Consider the following 17,842-nt stretch of genomic DNA (forward strand, 5'->3'; position numbering starts at 1 on the left):
TTCAGGGTCCCTTCCTGTCCTCTTCCCACCCGGCACCTGAGCCCACCCCGATGTTAAGAGGAGTTTCTCCGGAGTGGGCCACATTTGCCGGTGGACAGAGTCACTGAGTAAAAGGGACCTCGGGTACGGTGCAGCTCTCTTGCCTAACTCCCTTCCTGTAAAATGGGAACAGGAGTAAGAAAGGGCAGGCTGCTCCCTCCTGGGAGAATGCTGGGCCAGCCTGCCTCTCCTGCCCACTCCCTTCCTCCCCATCCTGACCTGCCTCAACTCGGCACTCAGCTCCAGGGCTCCCTGGCTCTTGCTCTCTGGGTTCATTCTCCCTGATGATGATGGGTCTGTGTGAAACCGACTTTTCCTCCCATCACAGCCCCAAAATCTGAGACTCAAGCCTGAGCTGTGGGGGAGTAAATACTAGACCTCAAAAACTGTAAGCAGGCTTCACAACCCAACGAACCTGGTTAAAAGGGGCAGTACCGGTCCAGCCCAGTGTACCCCGTCTCCCTGCACTGGGGTTTGGAGAAACAATCCATGATCCCTTGGCCTCCCAGTTACCTGTCATTGCCACCTGCTTTGGAACTAGGTCTAGGCAGAATTGATAGGCCAAAGGTAGAATTTGGGCATTCCTGATTTCCTCTAGCCAAAATGCCATTTTCAAACGTCATATAATATGTAACACATACTAAAAAAAACATATATAACTTATGACATTGTCAAGAATAATAAAGTGAATTCTTAGGAACCCACCACCCAACCTAAGAATTAGTGCATTACTCACCCCCATGTATCTATCTATACGCTTCTCCTCTGGGCCTGTTTCCCCTGCAGAGGTAATTTACAACAAGCTGAGTCTGTGCTTCTCTTTTCTTATTTCAAATACTAATTTATCACAACTGTATTTGTTCTTTAATTACATTGACACTTTTTAACAGTTTAGGCCCTCGATTTGGATTTATCTTATTGTTTCCTCATAATTATATTCAGGATAAATATTTTTGGTAGGAATACGGTATAGGTGACGTATTGATCCTCAATACATCCCATCAGAAGCTCCATGGTGTTTGTCCTATTATTCGTCATATTAAGTTTGATCACTTGGCGAAGATGATGTCCACCAGATTTCTCCTTCAGAAAGATACCTCCTGCTCTTTGTAATTAGTAAGTAACCTGTGAGGTAATAATTTGAGTCCATGTAAATATCCTTTTCCCCAACATTATTTCACCGGCAGTTTTAGCATCTATTGATGATTCTTGCCTGAATCAATTCAGTGGTTCCAAAATTTTCTGGTAACTTCTTTTTTCACCAACCCTCCCTCCCACTTCTTCAATATTTGATTTGACGTAATATCCTTTTATTCCTAGTTAATAACCATAAGGCAATCAAAAAGCTTATTCTCTTATTTCATCTTCATTCTTTAGTTTATTGTCTCTCAGCATTTTGAAGATACTGTCTACTCTTTTCTGGCTTCTATTATTGGTATCTAGCAGTCTCTTGGCAGTCTAATTGTCATTCCTTTGTAAGTAATCTGATTTTCTCAAGAAAATTAAAGGCCATATTTGAAAAAGAAATGAAACTTTTAAAAATGAAAGACGTAATTGCTTAAACAAACCTAATGGACAGATTAAACATCAAATTTGACACAGATATTGAGAAAAATGAGTGAACTGGGAGATAGACTTGAAGAAATTACCCAGCATGCCCAGAGAGAGAAAAAAGATGGAAAATATGAAAGAAGTCATGAGATATGGATGAAAGAATTAAAAGTTTAACATACGTTAAATTGAAGTCCAGGAGAGAACAGAGAGAAAGAATGAGAGGTAATACAGCCGAAGAGAAGTGACTGAGAATTTTCTAGAATTTGAAAGACATGAATCTTTAGAGATAGATATATTAGTTTGCTAGGGCTGCCCCCTAACAAAGTACCACAAACTGTGTGGCTTAAACAACAGAAACTTATCTTCTCACAATTCTGGATGCTAGAAGTCTGAGAGCAAGGTATCGGCAGGGTTATTTTCTTCTGAACCTCTCTCTGTGGCTTGCAGACGGCTGGCTTCTCCCTGTGTTTTCACATGGTCTTTCCTCTGTGTTTATCTGTGTCCTAATCTCCTCAATTATAAGGACATCAGGGCCGAATCTAATGACCTCATTCAACTTAATCACCTCTTTAAAGACCCTGTCTCCTAATACAATCACATTCTAAGGTACTAGGGCTTAGGACTTCAACACATGTACTTTGGGGGGAGGGAGACACAATTCAGCCCATAACAATAGGAATCACAATCTATACCAGGTATGACAAATACAAAGAAAACCACACTCAAATACAATATAGTGAAATTGCTGAATGCCAAAGACAAAGAGAAGGTCTTAAAAGCGCCCAGAGAGAAAAGCTACACCCACTTAATAGTAGAATGGCTCCCCACCAGACGTCCTCAAGTCCAGCTTCTAACAACTGTCAAATTCAGCCCCCAGCCTGTCTCTCCAAGAGGTCTTGCCCTGACGTTGGCCTTCTCTGAACTTACATAGCACTCATTTAGTCCTGCTGGCGAAGGTCACCAGGTGGAGCTAGACCTTAAGTCTCTCTCCCATACAGACCAAAAATGAAAAATCCACTTGGGTTACAGCACCACTTTAAAAAGCAGACGTGTGTTGGGGTAGCTAAAGCTGGGGTCTGGTAGAGTGTCAGTGTGGGAGATGGGTCACCCTGTGTTCCTGGCTGGGAAAAGAGAGGTGGCATAGACAGTGCATAGCTGACAGTTTTGCCAAGGCTCCTGAAGGCAGGTGTCTTGTGGTGCCAACAAAATCGTCCCTGTTGCTCCTGGCTCTAGTGCCCATGGTCACCAGTGCCTGAGGCCTGGCATCTTACAAGTTAATTCATTGTGTGGGGGTGTTGGGTCTACCCAGTGAGACAGGTGTCTGTCGTAATGTTCCTATAAACCCTGCCACACCAGACATTTGTCTCTGTGGGAGGCAAGTGCTCAACAGATGACTGGTGAGCGGGTTGATGAGAATCTCTGGAGAATCTCGGTGGCCTGGAGCCTGCAGTGGGCTCTGATCTGGATTCATAACTCGGCTGTATGTCGGCACCATCATCTCCTGCATGGAAAACAGCCGCTGCCTTCTCCACTTCTCCCTCCCTTCAATGCGTTCTCCAGACAGCAGTCAAGTGATCTTTTTGAAAAGACAGGAATCACTTTTTTGCTTAAAATCTTCTGTGGCCTCCCACAGCACTGAGAATGAAATCCAGACTCCTTGCTGTGGTCTCTATGACCCTGCAAGATATGGGCCCCATCAGTACAGTTTCTTTTCCCCCTCTTCTCACGATGATCCAGCTACCTGGGCTTTTCTCAGTTCACCAAATGCACCGAGCTTTTTCCCACCCCAGGGCCTTGGCCCTTGTTCCTCCTTTTGCCTAGAATGGTCTTTCTCAGCTCTTCCCGGAGCTGGGCCCTTAGCTATCAAGCCTCAGCTCACCCTAACCACCCACGGAAAGTGGATTCCCCGGTTACTCTCTGTTTCATCACTGTTTATTTCCTTCTTGGTGTAATCATCAGCTCTCTTTATTGTCTATTTATTTTGTTTGCTTGCTTGTTTATGTCAGTCTCCCCAACTGGAATCTAACAGGACAGGGACCCCGTCTCATCCTGCTGTCCTTGTATCTGTAGCTCCCAGCACAGTGCCTGCTGCGTTCAGTAGGCTTCACATGCCAGGCGCTATCCGACCTGGGCCCCTAGACCCTGAAGCAGAATTCTTTTCTTACATCCCAAGGGGACCAAAAGCTCAGCTGAGTCATCAGAGCTGCAGCTCTGGCCCGACCATTCAGCTCAGCTTCCCACCATCCAGCCTACTCTCAGAATTTAAATTGACCCCCAGAGCCGAAAGCAGTTGAAACGCAGAGCTAACAACAGTGTACCTCCATAAATTTGACTCCCTGTTGTTCATGGTATTAACTCTGGTTTCAGGCACTTCCACTTCAATTAAGACTTGGCGCACTTCAAAATACCTCTGAACAGCAAGATGCTGATCAAATTCGAGGTGCCGGGAAGCCAAATGGAAAAACAGTAGTAAAACCACTGGTCCTTTTATATTGTAGTTAAAAGCTTGAACAAACAACTATTACACCTCCTTTAACATTCTATTCTATTCCAAATTAATCTGGAATAAGTATGGCACCTTACACTGCTTTCACCCTGCCCCATTGGGCACGGCCAGTCTGGCTTACAGTTCTCTTGATCTGACCTTCCAGTTCGTCTCTCAGCAACACTGTTGGTACACAATGTGGGTCAAGTTCATAAGATTTGTAAATGTTGAAAAGGATGTTTGAATTATTCAAATGGTTGTTTGCATGTATTTCCAAATATAAAACCTCTGGACGAATATGTAATTATATATTTTAAATGCTTCCTTTGATGATGTAAATTATGGTACTCCCATGCAACCAAATACTGCCCAGTTATTTAAAAAGAATGTGGGAAATCAATATGTATTAATGTGGAAACAGGCCCAAGATGACTAAGTGAAAACAGCAAGTTGCAGAGCACTGACTGTAATGTCTCTCTGTGTGCATGTGTGTGTAAACATATTTTCTTGTAAGCACGGAGTATTTCTGGAAAGGAACCCTAAGTCATCTCTGGAAGTGGAAAGGCTATGATGGTAATCGCTGATATGAGTCAGGTGCTTGCTCTCTGCCAGGCGTTGCACCAGGCAGTTCTCAAATGCCTCCACTGAGTCTCCACAATACCCCTGAGAGGAGGTTTTACTACTCTCTCTCATTACAGATTGGGAAATTGAGGCCAGGAGAAGTAAAGTAACGCAACTTCAGTGTCCTGTGTTATTTGAGGTGAGTATTTTTTTTTAACCTTGAATCTGCGTGACTTCTATCATAAAAAACAAACTCATTAATAATTTAAAATCTTTCCCTCTTGGATTTTGAAACCAAGAGGGGCAGTGGAAATGTTCAGTCTCAGTGAGTTCTACTATGACAGTGAATGGAAACCAGGTGGCGTCACCTCCAGCCGGGTGCCCTTTGCCCGGCAGCCTCCTGTATGGAGGAGGTGGTCAGAAGCTGCTGGAGGCACAACAGAGCTCAGCAGAAGCAGGAGCGCAGGAAGGAGAAAAGGCCGGCTGGAGGCCCTTCAGGGTCAATCTACTCTGGTTTCCTAAGCATGTGATTATGGATGAGCTGACCCCACTACCCACCACAGCGACATTAAGGGAGGCTTCCAAACTGAAGGGTACCACTGTCCCCCAAGTAGCCTGAACAATTCAAGATTAGCCACTGGCTGCAACCTTTTATCAGGGCACCTGGAGAAAACCCTTATTGTTACACACTCATTGTGACGCCAGACCTCACACTAACACTTCATTTGACACCCACAACAACCCATGAGCTCCATTATCCCCAGTTTAACAGCAAAGAATCTGGCACTTTGTGAAATTCAGTAATTTAAGTCCCACAGCAAACTACAAGGTTAAGACTTGAACTCAAGTCTGTCTGACTCCCTGTTAACTCCCACACTAGAGTTTCTGGGTGAGCTGATGGTGGGTGGGTTCGCAGGTTTCATATGCTCAGCCCCCGCTTACCAAGCACCCTTCACCCAAATTGTGTAGGATACAAAAAAATGAAAAAGTGCAAGGCTCCTGTCTCATGAGGCAGCCTCTGTCTGCTCCCAAGTCTTCCATGCTGGAGGAACATTGAGCAAAGTGGCATCTGCTGTCGGATTGGCCTATTGCTACCTGCCTGATGACTTCTGAAACTGCCCTCAATCTTGTTCCTGTGGCCTACCACTGAGACCTTCCCAACTGATTGCTGTGTCCTGGAGTTTCCCTTGGTCTCTGGTGCCTCAGCCTCCACAGACTGGCCATTCCGCTACCCCCTGAACCCTAATTCTAACACTCAGGCCTCATTGCACTCCAAAGATGGAGCTTGGAAATGCAAGTGCTTGGCCTCTCTGCATCTTGGGAGGGCTCATCACATTCTGAATCTCATGCCCTAGAAATCTGATGTCTGTAAGGCAACATCCTGGCGGAGTACCTAAAGGACTGTCTGAGGCTAAAAATGGTGATGATGGGCAAAGTTGTCCCCAGCTAGTCTGCCATTCCCTTCCTCGCACTTGAATGCCGGGTTGCCTGGAGTCATGCACACACACATGCACGCGTGCACACACACCTTGTTTCAGACCTTTGGGTCTTGGCTTGCTCTTCCCTTTGCCTGAAATGCCTTTCCCACTTTTCTTCACATGACTGACTGTTAGTCTTGGAGATTCAGCTCAGATAGCACGTCCTCACCCCCACGCTGGGCTAATGCTTTCACGCCACCAATGTTCACTGCCTGTTATACTGAAATAAGTCTCCCCCTTTGGACTGCAAGTCTTTAAAGATGGGGCCCAGGTTTGGGCCCTGCAGTTTTTCAGAGTCTCACCTGATGTCTGGCATGCTGCAGGCACTCAGAGCACTCACAGAGGTATGTCGCTCTGTGCAGCGGTTGTGTTCTCAGCCTCCAGGGGGCCTCTTCGTTGTGTCATGGCAAGGTTCCCATTGTGCACACTCATTACATAAGTGCCAGTGCTTGTAAGTCTGCCACTTATCGGAAGTTCATCTGCAAGACGTTGTAATTGAAACAGCTTCCCAAATGGAAAAATCACTTCTAGAATTTAACTTGCAAGCTTGCGGCTGGATTGTTCAAGCTGATTACAGGAAATGGTTGGAGTGCTAATGCTCTCTATGCTGAATCCAGATGAGTATGTTTACTAGGCTGAGAAATGTTCATTCTCTCTTTGGCCTTAGAAATGTCTGGCATTCACTTTGGAGGAAAATAGAAAAATAGGGCAGTACAGCCAGCTAGGCTCAATTATACAGTCATGTGCCGCATAACGACATTTTGGTCAGTGACAGACTGCATAGACAATGGTGGTCCCATAAGATTAGTAATGTATAGCTTAGGTGTGTAGTAGGCTCTACCATATAGGTGTGTGTAAGTACACTCTATGACGTTCACACGACAACGAAACCAACTCACGATGCATTTCTCAAAATGTATCCCAGTCCGTTAAGCAATGCATGACAGTATTTCTCTTAAGATTTTTTCAAAACGGAGTCGGGGAGAGGGTGGTCCTGCCAATTCTGACCTGGAGCTGTTGGGGGAACTTTGCCGTTCAGGAGATCGTGTGCAACTGTCGCTGATTTTAAAAGTTCAGAGAAAGAATTTTGAGTAGTCAGTCTTTATCACCATCACAAGGCTGGCCAAATGTCAAGAGAGCCTGAAGGCTGACAGAAGGAGCATGCTGCGGGGAAGGAGCAGAGGTCTGAATCTGCTCTTTTCTGAAGGATATAAGTAAGAGTGTGCATGTGGTCAAATGACGACAAGAATAACAGCTTGCACATTTACTGAGCCCTGGCTTCTTGCCAAGCATTATGCTAAAAATTTTACATTCTTTATGTCATTTGATCCAATAATTCTTTGAGGTAGACCCCAATATTATCCCCATTTATAGTTGGGAAACTAAAGTTCAACAAGTGACTTGTCCAAAGTGGCAGGCCTCCTGTGTGCTTTGCAAACACTTTTACAACTTTGAACAATTTGTTTGACCCCCGTTTGGTGGCAACGCAACCAGACCTGCCTCTGGTGGCCACCCCTGTCCTGTGTAGTGAGAATTTAAGTTCTTCCAGCTGAAAGAATGGCAGGTGCTCCCCAGGCAGTAGGGCAGCAGGTGGCCTTTCTCCCCCAGCAAACATTCTTCCACACAGTGCTCAAGAGAGCAAAGACAACAGATTCATTAACTAAATGAGTGACTGGCCATCTGCCTGCCCGGTCTGAGCTCTCGGAGATTCTGTTTTTGGTTATAAGTGCAGTTAGCTACTGGGGAGAGGAATAGAGCCTTTTGAAGCCCTGTGGCCCTGGCATGGAAGTATTTCTGGGTCTCTGATAGCACCTCCCCACAGATGCTAGGGAGACAGCAAGGAGGGGAAGAGTCCCTCTGTCGATCAAGAATGCCACCTCCTGATGCTGGCGCCAGAAGAGAGCGCTGAGCATCTCCCTGGCCCCAGAGCTCAGCCCTGTGACTCATCCCCACAGCTCCTGCCTTGCATATGCTGTTTGTGGAGGCTTGTAATTAGTTAATGAACTATCTGAATGATATTTCTCTAGTCATTCAACCAGCCCCATCCTCAGGGTGGTAATTGTATTTGAGGTTATTTAAAACCATTGTTGTATCCAAATAGAGTTTACATCAGCAGACAGCGTGGTTAGTAATCTTGCTATCCCTGGTGTTTCTAAATTGTGCTATAAACTGCCTGGTGAGTCGTGCAAAAGTGGCTGCTCCCACAGCGAGTCCCTCTCTCCCACCCCAGCGGGGCTTCTCTGCCAGAAACAGAGGGGAAGTAGTAAAAGCAACTCATGGCCAGAATCCAGCTGACCTTGGTTTAGAACAGACTGTTTTCCAAAGAGGTTCTGCATTAATTTGATCATCGTCTTTAGATGTGAACTAACTCTTCCTTATCTTTACTTTACAAGAAAGTACTCTGACACTAACCTCAGTCTGCCTTCGTTTACCACCTTTTTTGGAAATATTTGAGCAATACAGTTAAAAGCGTGAGCCTGGCTTGCTAAACATCTCCAGGCCTCCATTTCTTTGTCTGTAAAATGGGGATCATCATAGTGACAGTAATGAGAGTTGATGTGTTAATATTTGTCATGTGCCAGGCACCGTTCCAAGTATTTGACATGAATTATCTCACATGATCCTCAGGCTAACTCTGTGAGATACTGTTGTTATTAGGTACTCTAACTAGGTACTATTATTACCTTCACTTTTCATGTCCACAAACTGAGTCATGGAGAGGGTCAGTAACTTCTCCAAGATCACTTCCCTGCAAGTAATGGAGCGAGGATCCAAATCCAGGAGACTTATTCTAGAACATACGCACTAACCACTTTGCTACTCTGCTTTTTTAATAAGGTTGTGAGGATTCAGTGAGATTCATTAAATAAACATTTACTGTGTGCCAAGTTCTGTTCCAGGTGTTAGAGTTGAGGACAGATTCCTGCCCTCATGGATATCACATTCTAGCAAGGAAGATTATCCATTTAAAGCTTTTAGCACAACACTCAGGACAAGGCCAATGCTCAGTTCTGGGTGTTAGGGCTGTAGAAGTTTCTGCATAGTATTTTAGTTATTTATTACACTTTTTAATGCTCCCACTAGATTATAAATTCCCGGAAGGCAAGATTAATTTCTGCTTCCTTTCTATAAGTCTTCTAACTCCTTACACATAGTAGGAAATCAGTAAATATTTGTTGAATAAGTAAACCTATTGATTCTATATATACACGGAAGAACTGAAGAGAGTGCTTTATCTGTGTATTAATGCAAAAGTTCTCACGGTAAAGTTAATCTATAACTGTGAGTATCTCTGAGATGTAGAATTGACATCCATGTCAATTGCTACAATGATCAAATAAGATGTGTATGAAAAACTCTTTGAAAACTGTAACACACCAAGCAGATGTAACATGTTATTGGTATATACAATACAGAGAGAAAAAGAGAGATTTCCTTCTCTTCTTCTGTGCTTCCATGGGAACAAATGCTAACCCCAGGGCATAAACTGCCCCTAGCATGTGGATGGGAACCCACCAACCACACAAGGCAGTGGAGAGTAAATAGCAAATATTTATACACAAGCCAACACAAGGTATTTTTACCGTAAAGAAACAACAAGAAGTATCAGTTGTCTATTGCTGCATAACATCTTACCCCAAAATTTAGTGGCTTAAAACAACAGCAAATGTTTATTATCTCCCACAGTTTCTGTGGGTCAGGAATTTGGGAGCAGCTAAGCTGGATGGTTTTGGCCTAGGGTTTCATAGGGTCAAGATGTCGGCCAGGTCTGCAGCCATCCGAAGGCTCGACTGGGGCAGGAGGGTCCACTTCCCAGGTGACTCACTCACAAGCTGGTGCTGCTTGTTGGCGGAAGGCCTCAGCTCCTCCCCGTGTGGGCCTCTCTACAAGGCTGCTTACTGTCTTCACAACGTGGTGACGGGATTCTCCCAGTGAGAATGATTCAAGAGACCAAAGCAGAATCTGCAATGTCTTTTATGTCCTATCTTGGAAGTCATATGCCCTTTCTTCTGCAATATCTATTGGTCACAAGAGTCAGCCTCATTCAAAGTGGGAGAGGACTATCTGGGTGATCATGGGGGCCATCTTGGAGGCTGGCTACCATAAACGGGAATGGGGGCTCAGAAATCAAGAACAGTGGCCACAGCTGGTCCTCCCCGAGACAAGAGCTGGAGGGTATCCTGGAGGCAAGGCCACTCTGGGCATTTTACAGCAGGCGTCCCTAAGTCTTCACTCCTGTTCTCTCCCTTTCATGTAACTCAGCCACACCCCTCCTGTCTTCTCCTGCCAGTTCTTTCCATGTTTCTTACTTCATATTCCTAAAAGCAAAGCCTGATGGGTCAGTTCATCTTTTTCCCCAGGTCATCACAGGTCATGCACAAGCCTATGGAGTTGGCTTCTGGGGATCCACTCTTCACTTAGACATTTGGGGGAGGCAAGGTTCACATGGTCCAAAACATAGACGCCTTACGGGCCGGCCTGGTGGCGTAGTGGTTAAGTTTGCATGCTCCGCTCTGGCGGTCCGGGGTTCGCAGATTCAGATCCTAGGCACAAACTGTCGCACCACTCATCAAGCCATGCTATGGCAGGCGTCCCACATATAAAGTAGAGGAAGATGGGCATGGATGTTAGCCCAGGGCTAATCTTCCTCAGCAAAAGGAGGAGGATAGGCAATGGATGTGAGCTCAGAGCCAGTCTTCCTCACAAAAAAAAAATAGACGCCTTAGCACAGGGCTGTAGTCAGGACAGTTTCTCTACGATGAGATAGTGGGTGGGACAGAAGTCAGGAAGCTTAGCCTGCCCAATATAGCTATTGGTCACCAGGCACTGTGCTGAACAGAGGGGCCACAGGTAGAGAGAGGAAGAAAAATAAAGACAAACAAATTGATCCCTGGCCTCTCTGTTTAGACAGGAAGACACCCATAACCAAATAATTATAATTGGTGCATAATAAGGCTATACTAGAAGTCCACCCATGGCACTATGGGAGCACAGAGGTGGGGATGATTCCCTCCACGTGGGACAGATGAGGAAGACTCCCTAAGAAGACTTCTGCCGGGGTCTTGAAGGATGAGATGGAGAAGATCCAGATGACAAAAGGCAGAATGGCATTTCTGGCAGGAAGGAACCCGGCATATTTTGGGGAAGGTCAGACTCTGCAGTGGGACTGGAGGGCAGGGTCGATGGGAGCTAAGCTGGCAAGGTCAGCTGGAGTGACACTGTGATGGGCTTGGCAGGCTCAGTGAAGAACCTGGGCTCTTCCCAAGAGCAGCGGGAAGTTCTTGAAGGATCCGAAACAGGAACGAGGACTGTGGGTGGCTCCAGGAGCTGACCTGACAGCAACCCTGGAAGGCAGGCCGGGTCCAAGGCTTCCTCTGAGGCTTGTTTAAACACACAAGCATCCTTCCCTCTTCAGGTTCTAGTTCACAAGGGGCCATGTATGATATGAGGAAAGCTGTTGTCTCCATTACAAAAGACCTCCATGCTTGGGAGGAACTAATGCTCCTTCCCTGGTTTCCTGTAATAGTGATCCCTCCAAATATAATTCCATAGGCATCCAAATTCAGCAAAGCTTTATTCAGCACCAAGAAGGCCACATCTGCATAATGAAAAGATTTAATTGGAAGCCTAAGAAAAGCCTTCCTATGGATCCTCGTCAAATAACTCCTCATCCTCCTGCAAACAACCTCCCAGCCAATTCAGAAAATAATGTCTGGAAAAGAAACCCCTTTTAGCAGTCCAGGCCCTACCAAAAAGCAGCTTAGAGTAGACACAAGATTCCTACGTCAGGGGGCGAAGTCCAAGTACACTGTTGCAGGTTTTATTATTTAAAAAATAATTGTCCTAGGACCAATTTGATGTCCCACAGACCATGTTTACAGAGCGACTTAAAAGGCAAAAGCAAGCTCCTGGGCTTTCCCCAGGAGACACGTGTAGCTTTGGTGAAGCCTGGCCTTGGGCAGGAGGACCATTATGTTGCAGAAGCCCCTGGAAGCCACGTGGCCTGTGGTTAGAGCCTGCCTCCTGCAGCTGGCCTGCCTGGGCTCGTATCCTGGCTCTGACACTTTCTACTGTGTAACCTTGGGTCAGTTACTTGAGCTCTCTGTACCTCTGTTTCTTGTCTGTGAAATAGGGCCTGTCTTAGTCTGTTCAGGCTGCTATAACAAAACACCACAGACTGAGTAGCTTATAATCAACAGAAATTTATTTCTTACAGTTCTGGAGGCCAGAAGTCCAAGATCAAAGTGTCAGCATGGTCACATTCTGGTGGAAGCCCTCTTCCTGGTTCCTAGCTGGTGCCTTCTCACTGCGTCTTCATGAGGTGGAAGAGGGCTAGGGGTCTCTCTGGAGCCTCTTTTATAAGGCACTAGTTCCATTCATGAGGGCTACACCGTCATGATTTGAGCACCTCCCAAAGGCCCCACCTACTATTACCATCACCCTTGGGGGTTAGGATTTCAACATAAGAATTTTGGGGGAACATAAACATTCAGACAGACCATAGCAGGGATGATAACACTAACACCTCCTTCTTAGGGTTCTTGTGAGGATTAAGTGAATTAATCCTCACAGAAGATTAAGAGGGCCTGGCACATAGGAAGCTCCATATAAGTGTTTGCTGGTCATCCAGTCCCCTGCTCTGTTCATACTGCCAGTGAGTGGGAGCTCACTCCTAATTGTTAGTCAGTTCTTCCCCATCTCAACCTTAATTCCATCTCCTTAAAAGTTCCCACCTGTTCATGATATTTTCCTTTTCTTCTGTGACTTCCGTATTTTCCAATATATATATATATATGTATATAAATTGCTTTTGTAATTAGAGAGAAAACAATAAATTTTTAAAAATTCTAACCATAAAATCTAATTCTACCCTTTATATTAACAGGAAAGAAAAAGAGAAAGAAGCCTAATCGCTGGCCTCCTCTCCCACATTAGGTTGGTGGCTGAGTCCAGCATGAGCACAGCGTGCCTCCCTTGTCTTTGGAACCTGCCTGCTATTTGCACATACCATGAGCTGCCACTAACTAGCAAATGCTTTTCCCAACTTTCAGTGCACCTTTACCTGCCCAGTGCTGTGGGTGTGGAATACCGTGTGGACTCCCAGGGGGCCACCAGGCCTGTCCCAGAGGTAGAGGCTGCCTCACCAGATTACAGGCACCGTGAAGGCACATACCTCCTGCTCCAGTTTACGAGTAGGTCTTGGCATCTTGAGGCCAATAAACAGTATGGGATAGAGCCAGCCCTGATGGCCTAGCAGTTAAAGTTCGGTGCACTCTGCTTCGATGGCCCAGGTTCAGTTCTGGATGCAGACCTACGCCACTTGTCTGTCAGTAGCCATGCTGTGGTGGTGGCTCACATAGAAGAACCAGAAAAACTTACAACTATACACAGCTGCATACTGGGGCTTTGGTGGCAGGGTCGGGGGTGGGGGGGGGGGAGAAGGAAAAAAAAAGCAGGAAGATTGGCAACAGATGTTAGCTTAGGGAGAATCTTCCCCCACAAAAAAAAAAAAAAAAAAAAAAAACAGTATGGGATGGCTGGATGGGTAATCCATAGGCTTTTTTTTTTTTTCAATTGAGGAAGATTGGCCCTGAGCTAACACGTGTTGCCGATCTTCCTCTTTTTTTTTTTCTTTTTTCTCCCCAAAGCTCCCAGTATATAGTTGTATATCCTAGTTGTAGGTCGTTCTAGTTCTTCTATGTGGGACGCTGCCTCAGCGTGGCCTGACAAGCCGTGAGTAAGTCCGTGCCCGGGATCCGAGCAGGTGAACCCTGGGCCACCGAAGCAGACCATGCAAACTTAACTGCTGTGCCACGGGGCTGGCCCCCATAGGTTTTAAATAAAATTGATCTAAGAAACAGAGGAATTTTGGAAAATCATGACAGATTTTTCCTAAGTGCAAGTGGGTTAAGCTCTAGCCTCCGCCCTGTAAGAACAACCCTAAAAAATGCAAAGAAGGCCAGATGAAGTCTTGCTAAGTGAAATGCTTCATTTACACACGAGTTTAAAATTTAAAACACATTTTCAAACAAGGATATACCTTATATATTATTTATGTACTTAAAAATTATTAACATTTAAAAAATCCAAACATTAACAAAGGAAATGGTGCTAATTATTTCTCTCTATTTACTGAGAATAATGCTTCTTTTTGTAAGTGAAAGGTGATAAAGACTTGAACCAGTTTGGGCTGTCAGGGTGAATAGCTGCTGCCTAGTAGAAGAATGTGATCTTTAAACACAAACAACAACCAAAGAAATCATTAAGGAGGCCAAGTTTCCAGAGGGATCTAAGGGAAGAAATGAAAAGGACCCTTCACATTTAACCCATTTTGTATAAAATGGAAACAGCTCCAGAGACATGCTCTGAGAGGTTTGTCCCCCACAGCCTTGGAAGGGGAAAGAAAAACATGTACTCAAGTACAGCAACAACAAAGACTGTGTGTCCAACAGCCAAGGGATGGCACAGAAACACCAAAGTCAGGAAAAGCTTTGATTCTAGAAGACTCTAACCAGCGAGACAGTCCCAGAAGGCAGGGAAACCTGTGTCTGTCTTCTTGACCCTGGTATTTCAGTCCCTAACACATAGTGGTAGGTGCTCAATAAATATGAGGGTCCCGATTCAAGAGCCAGGGAAGATCTGATAACGTGGCAATAGTAATATATCACATTTTACAGTTAATGGTGATTCAACGTTATTTTTTTCACATCTCGTCTCTGAGCAACAAGTCTAGAGATGTTCTGTTTTCTATTTTTCTGCATTGTCTGAATTGTTTATGTTTTTTGAAATGGAAAGTAACAAATTATTTCCCCATCGGGAAAAAAAGTAATTCTTATAACCATCATCGCCAATTTCTTGACCTCTTTTGGAACAAGGCGGGGAGTTAATTCTGCCATAGATTATAATTCAATAGGAAGACAAAGTGAATTCATTCATTCCACAAATATTTTTTCAAACACAACTGAACCAACCTGTGCTAACAGTCTAGGTAGGTATGGGAACACATATGTTCAAAAAACACCAGTTTACGGCCTAAGAGGGAGACAGGCATTAAACACGTATTCCCACTAACAACAAGCGTCCAGTGGCAACTATGACAGCTGCCATGGGGAAGGCACCTGGTGCTAGGGGCACCTGTGTCTGCAAGATCAGTCCTCTGCTTAGGCTCCACACAATTCCTCCTGCTATTTCCTCTCCCAGAAGGCCCTTCTTCCTTCTTCCACCTGTTCAAACTTGACCTTGCTTCAGAATCCTGCTCAAGTCTCCAGTTCCTGCTCAAGGCCCCCCTGACTGCTGGGGCTTCATCCCTCCCCAGCTTCGTCCCTCCCCTCAGCATCTTTCTCACCCTGTGCTGTGTCAGATACTGATTTGAGGATCATGGAACTCACTAGTAGTTGTATTAGGGTTCTCCAGAAAAATAGAACCAATAGAGTGTGCGTGTATGTGTGTATACATATGTACATATACATATATATACCTACCAATACATATTTGTATATATATATGGGAGGGAGGGAGATTTTAAGGAATTGGTCGCACAACTATGGAGGGGCAAATCCAAAATCTGCAGGGTAGGCCAGCAGGCTGGGGACCCAGGGAAGAGTTGCAGAACTCCCTCTGGCTCAGGGGACCTCAGTCTGTTCTGTTAAGGGCTTCAACCAATGGGATGAGGCCCGCCCACATTATGGAGGGTAATCTGCTTTACTCAAAGTCCACCGATTTAAACTTTAACCTCATGCAAAAAAACATCTTTACAGAAACATCCAGAATAATGTTTGGCCAAATATCTGGGCACTATGGCCCAGGCAAGTTGACACACCAAATTAACCATCACAGTAGTCTTATTTCCCTAAGTAGAGTCTACCATCTCGAAAGGCACAGGTCAGCTCTTACATGTCTGAACCCTCCCACAGGGCCACACTCAGGGATTATTGTCAAGAGGTGTTCAATAAATCCCCCAACAGTAGAAGAATAGAAAAGCGAGACTTGATAGATGCTCTGGAAGCAACCTCGTGCACCTTCTGGAAACAACAGAGGATGTGCGACCAACATCTGCCTAGTCCCCAGAGTGCAAAGCACATCACAGCAGAGACACCAAAAGCATAACTCTGCTCCTTTCTCTGTTCTGAAAACAACTCTTCATCCATACTTGGTCACCTTCCAAGATAATAACAGGTTTAGACAGAAATGTCTGTTCATTTGGGTTTGAACTCAGCATAGCCCTAGCGAGTCAAGAAAAAAGAATAACACAAAAGCATGTTGTAGTCTAGGGAGAAATTTCTGACCCTGGTCTCTGACCATGTTTTTATGACATATGTATCTGTTTCAAGCTTCATCTTTCTCCCAAGCCTATTACTAATTCATGCAATAGGTCTCACCTCTTATTCTCTCACCCCCAACCAAGCATAAATCAGCCCCCTAGAGATAAACCAGGCTTAGAGGAGGGGCCTAATGCTTTCTCAGCCAATTCACGGTCCAAGCTCAAATTTGTAATTCTAAACCCAGAATCTAATTTCCAGGCTTCTCTTGGTTCCTGAGCAGGCTGCTGCTTAGGCTGGAGGAGGGAGGCCCAGGCCAGAAATCTCTAGCAACTGGAGAGGTGGTAGGTCCTCAAGCCATTTTTCAATGCCAGGCCCCGTCTTCATGCGCCCCACAATTATCTGGTGCCCTTGTAAAATTCCCTCTTCTGCATCTGTAAAAATCCTTTTCATTCTTCCTCAGTCCCAGTAGAAAAATGGGCAAAGGAAAGGTACAGACTGTACAAAGGAAGCAAATTCCAAATGTCTCTTAAACACAAGAAAAGATGCTCAATTACACTCATAATAATAGAAATGCAAATTAAAAGTACAAAGAGAATATATCAGATTGGCAAGGATTAGAGCGTTAGATAATGCAGTCTGGTACGATTGTGGGGAAACATGCGCTGTGAACACTGCTGGTGCAAGACTAACCTTCTCTGAGCTCCTTGGAGAGCAATTTGGCAAAACATCTCAAATTTTAAAATGCACTGGTCTGATGACCAAGCACTTCCACTCCCAGGTATTAATAGATGTACTTGTACATTTGTGCAAGATGACGTATGCCCAAGAAAATACATTGCGGCATTGTTTGTAATAGCAAAAGACTGGGAACTGTATGAACGTCTATTAATAGGAGACCAGTTAAATAAATTATAGACTACTATATGGCCACATAAAGGAAGAGGGAAGGTCTGTATGGACCGATGTGGAAAATTTCACAGGGATATCGTTAAGGGAAAAGAGTAAGCACGCTGCCAGTGCACACTGTGTGCTAGTACTTGTGAGTGAGAAGAGTGTGCACATATATGTTGGTAAATGCATGGAGGACCCCCCGGAAGCACACTGAGTAATCTGGGGATACAGGTGGGCTCTAGAGAAGGGACCTGGGCGGCTTGGGAACATGAGAGGGAAGGAGACGTTTTTTTCACTGAGTACCTTTTATAGGTTGAATTGTGACCCACAAAATTCATATGTTGACGTCCTAACCCTCAGTATCTCAAAATGTAACCTTATTTGGAAATAGGGTCACTGCAGATGTAATTAGTTAGGATGAGGTCATACAGGAGTAGTGTGGGCCCCTAATCCAGTATGACATGTACCTTTATAGAAAGGGGAAATTTGGGCACAGCCAGGCACCGAGGGAGAACACCGTGTGAAGACGAAGGCAGAGATTGAAGTGACTCTCAGCAAACCACTAGAAGCCA

The sequence above is a fragment of the Diceros bicornis genome, chromosome 6 (assembly GCF_020826845.1).
Source record: "Diceros bicornis minor isolate mBicDic1 chromosome 6, mDicBic1.mat.cur, whole genome shotgun sequence".
NCBI lineage: Eukaryota > Metazoa > Chordata > Mammalia > Perissodactyla > Rhinocerotidae > Diceros > Diceros bicornis.